Below are 4708 nucleotides of genomic sequence, written 5' to 3'. Positions count from 1 at the left end.
TGAAAGGTCAAAGATGATTTAGTAAATTAGCTGTAATACATATATGTATACATATATATCTATACATATACATATATATACATATATATACATATATGTATACATATGTATACATATATGTATATATATACATATATGTAGACATATATATACATATATGTAGATATATATATATACATATATATACATATACATATACATATACATATATATACATATACATATATATATACATATGTATATATACATATACACATACATATGTATATATACATATACACATACATATGTATATATACATATACACACACATATATATATATATACATACACACACACACACACACACACACACACACACACATATATATATATATAGGGCATAAGGGTAAGCTTCGAAATAAAAGTATTTTTTACCACTGACATCAAGGTATGATTTGTGCAATTGAGAAAGAAATAATAATGAAATCAATATTCATTGACCATAAGGTTCAAAAATAAAAGGAAAAAATACAAATATTATAAAATGGTTAGATATATACAAAATGATGATTGAAGACTATGAGAGAAAGGAAATTTATGAATCTAAGCATAAGAGATTAGGAATGGGACTAAGGGTGTAATTTCATGAGGGGACCTTCCTAAATCAACTTAGTGATTGTTTCTGAAATTATTTAGGATTATTTTAGAGTTGGTGATTCCATAAATTTTGTATTACAATTCATTTTTAAATGTTTAAGCTCTACAATTAATGAAAGTCAATTGTCTCATAAATTTTCATTATGTAATAGATTCCATTTCCATGACTACATAAAACAAAATATTACAAAAGAAGTGTTTATAAGAATTGGAAATTTTTATATGATTTATATGTGGTAGGAAAAAAACATAAAATGGTGGAGCAAATTCTAGCCCCTTCCTCCTCAAATTTGGACCCCAAAAAGTAGTGGTTGCTACTTTTAAGAAAAGTATTTCAATTAATCATGTAGAAAACTTGTAAGACCTAAACTCCATAAAAATAGATCTTTGAGTCCATGTTATGAACAATAGAAAACAAATAGTCAAGAGGAAAGATATTTTTAAAAGATGTAGGTGAATTTTATATAAAATTCTAATATTTTTTTTAAAAAGTTAAGTTTAATATTGAATAGAATTAAACAATACAATATTATTGTCATTTTACTTATATTTTATTTAGTTGAATCAAACAATGCAATATTATTGTCATTCTATTTATATTTTATTTAATTGATCTAATCTATAGATAATTTTCTATTTTTAAGAACTATAAAAAGAAAAAGAAAAAATTAGAAATCTCTCTCAACAAAATTATATTTGAATTCTATAAAAGATAAGTTTGAAGATTAAAAATATTTACATAGAAGAAATGATATAAGAAAATATATGAAATTACTAATCAATTTGAGGTTAAAATTCTGTGGACTATTTTCAATAGTGTTATATGTAAATAACACATAAAATAGGTTGACTAAATAATGCCCTTGGACAAACAAATCCCTTGTTCACGCTAAAACTCCCCTTGCATGAAGTTCACTGCATCTTGTGACCTGATTTTCTCTCCACTGCCTAACCTTGACTGACAAAATGCGGTATTGCAAGTTTGAACAATGACCAAATGAGGGTTTACAAGTTTAGAAATAATCATCTTTACCACGGTCATCCATGTATAATACACTCAACTAGATGATCACCATTTCATTCTTCTTCCTTTTGCTCTGCAAAATGATTATCACCCCTGTAATGGTTGTGCCTACACCCAAGTTTACTACAATTATTGTTTTCCTAATCACCTTCTTCACCAACCCCTTTGGGTGTTTATGTAGATGTCCACAATAGGAATCTGAAGCTCTTCTTTCCATGAACTTCACCTCCCCTGTGACTCTTTATGGTACTCAATGGACAAATGAAATAGACTGTTGTGAGTGGGATAGCATAACATGCAATGGGAATAGCCATGTATCATAGATAAATTTGGGACCAACCATGTATAATGGAATAATAGGAGGAGTCATATCTGATAGCATGTGCAAACTTCTGTTTCTTACATTTATAGACATATCGAACATTGGCACAACAGGTACTCTTCCTTTCTGTTTGGGAGATCTCCATTTTCTTCAATCTCTAACTATAGATTACAATGGATTGACTGGGGTAGTGCCCCCCTAGCATTTCTATGCTCACAAATCTCACTTTACTTGGTCTTAGAGGGAACCAACTGAGTGGGAGCTTACCAGATTGTCCGAACAATCTTTCTTCTTTGAGATATCTCTACTTTTTAGAGAATCATTTGAGTGGTCAAATTCCATTTACTTGGGGCAATCTTTCTTTTCTTGAGGTCTTGGATGTTTCCTTCAACCAATCGAGTGGGGCTCCTCCCTTGTCATTTGCAGGGCTTTCCTCACTTGCTGAGCTCTACGCCCATGGTAATAAATTCAATGAAAGTAATCCTTCTTGGGCATTACCATCTTCTATAGGAATTCTCTGTCCTTCACTAAACCATGAGATCATAATTTCGGAGGGTTTTTTCCATAACCTTACAAATTTAGGGAATTTATATTTATCCAATTGCACATTAAATATTAGTACATCCTAGATTACAAATTTCCAACTCTCTAAGCTAGAACTTGTGTTATATCTGATGGATGGCCAAATTCCACCATGGATTTCAACTCAGTTCTCACTGTATTCCTTGACATTAGCTAATAACGGTCTTGTTGGAGAAATTCCCTCTTGGCTATGACCTGTCATATCGTCCCTAATAGAATTAAATATCTCACAAAATCATCTAAATGGCATCCTTTTTCCAAATGGTCTGAATTCGTACATGAATATCTTGGATGTATCTAACAATGCATTCATTAGACACATACCTTCCGTGTGGCCAATAATGGAAGACCCAAAAGCTGAAATGCCATTACCTATTATTTTAATGTTCAATAACAATTTTTTCACTGGGAACATTCCTCCAAGCTTGTGCAATTCCTCTGTGCCTATTGGAAAGTTAAATCTTGAAAATAATAGGTTGGATGTAATGATTCCTTGGTGTTTAATTGAAGATGGGTCAGTAGTTTATGACTTGAATTTAGGGGGTAATAAAATGGAGGGGAAGATGCCACAAGGGCTCGTAGTCTCATGTAACATTAAATCCTTGGTGATAAGAAATAATCAGCTCAGCGAAACCTTCCTTCCCTCATTTACAAATTATACAGAATTGCAAGTACTTGATATTGGGTATAACAAATTCACAAGACATCTTCCAAAGTCAATTGGGAATATCTCATCTGTGCAAGTGCTGGTGATGAAACATAATCAACTCAGTGGTAACATTCTCGCAGAAATTTGGCAACTGAAGCAGCTCCAGATCTTAGACCTTTCATCCAACAATTTATCAGGTACTATTCCACAAACCATAGTATTTTTAAGCGCAATGGCCATGGCAAGAGAGGATGGATATGTGCTACAGAGTGAAATATATTATGGGCATGGTAGTTCCATAAATTTTTCTTTTGGATTAGATACAACTCTGAAAGGTAGAAAACTACACTACCCATATATTCTTTCCACACTCACTAGCATAGATCTCTCAAGCAATCAATCAAATGGAGATGTTCCTCTTGATTTTAGAAAGTTGAAGGGGTTAATGTTTCTAAACCTATCTATGAACAATCTCAGCGGTATTATTCTACCTAGTTTGGGGAATATGAGTCAACTTGAAACTTTGGATCTTTCTTCAAACAAGCTTTCAGGAGATATTCCTTCAAAGCTTCAATCTCTGAGCTCTTTGGCATTTTTAAATTTTTCCAACAACAATCTCTCGAGAAGCATACCGCAAGGAGGACAGATGATCACATTTGAAAATACATCATATTCTAGAAACCCAAATTTGAAAGGATGCCCACTTCCAAAGAATTGCAATTGGCCGAAATTTGCTTTTCCTCCTCCTGTAAAGGATGTTGAAGATGAAGACAATGAGGAAAATGAGAAAATTCCTTGGTATGAAATTGGACTAGGATGGTCATTTGGGGCAGGCTTTTTGAGCATAGCGGTATTATTAATTTCAATCAGAGAGAGCTAGAGAAAGAAATATTTTCAAAGAGTTGATAACATTTTGAAGTTTCTATTTCCTTTTGTACGTACTAGGACACTATGAATGTTCATTTATCCAACATAATTGTTTGTTTATCAACCAGAATTGATTTTTCAGCTTATTTTTCAAATTGAATATACTCGATATAATTTGTTTTAAATATGATCAAATAGGGAAAAACATTACTATGACTTTTAAAGTATTATTTGAGCTTCCATTAAAATTGTTACAGCATTTGACTTAGGCGAGTAACAATAAACATACAATTACCTTCCACTGCTTATTTGCCAAAAATGTTCTTTTAATCATATAAATATTAATTAGGCTCATGATTCATATTTGTTTTTCTTATCATAATATTTTTCAATGAGAGTAAAATGAAAAAAATTATGAAAATTATTTTCAAAATATTGTAATAAATATTTCTGCAAAATTATTTTAATATGGGGAGTAGCAGCAGCAGTTTCATGGGCGTTTTAAGAATCAATTTATTCCAGCATTCCCACAGGAGCCATGGGAACAGAGAAGCAATAGGTATTCGACCCATAATGCATCTCAGAAATTGATCTTTTATAAAAGGGCCATTGTGCAACCAGCGCA

At 31.7% G+C, this 4708-nt stretch overlaps 2 pseudogenes; both read left to right on the top strand.

The window, feature by feature from the left end:
- Window positions 1-2004: 2004 nt before the first annotated feature.
- LOC149528271 (uncharacterized) lies at window positions 2005-2761 on the top strand (annotated as a pseudogene).
- A 147-nt stretch (window positions 2762-2908) lies between these two features.
- LOC149528270 (receptor-like protein 7) lies at window positions 2909-4171 on the top strand (annotated as a pseudogene).
- Window positions 4172-4708: the final 537 nt, after the last annotated feature.

This window comes from Cupressus sempervirens, chromosome 11 (assembly GCF_028749045.1).
Source record: "Cupressus sempervirens isolate cs-2001-9-10 chromosome 11, ASM2874904v1, whole genome shotgun sequence".
Classification (NCBI taxonomy): domain Eukaryota; kingdom Viridiplantae; phylum Streptophyta; class Pinopsida; order Cupressales; family Cupressaceae; genus Cupressus; species Cupressus sempervirens.
The sequence above is the reverse complement of the archived record's forward strand: the minus strand, read 5'-3'. Positions and strand labels throughout refer to the sequence as shown.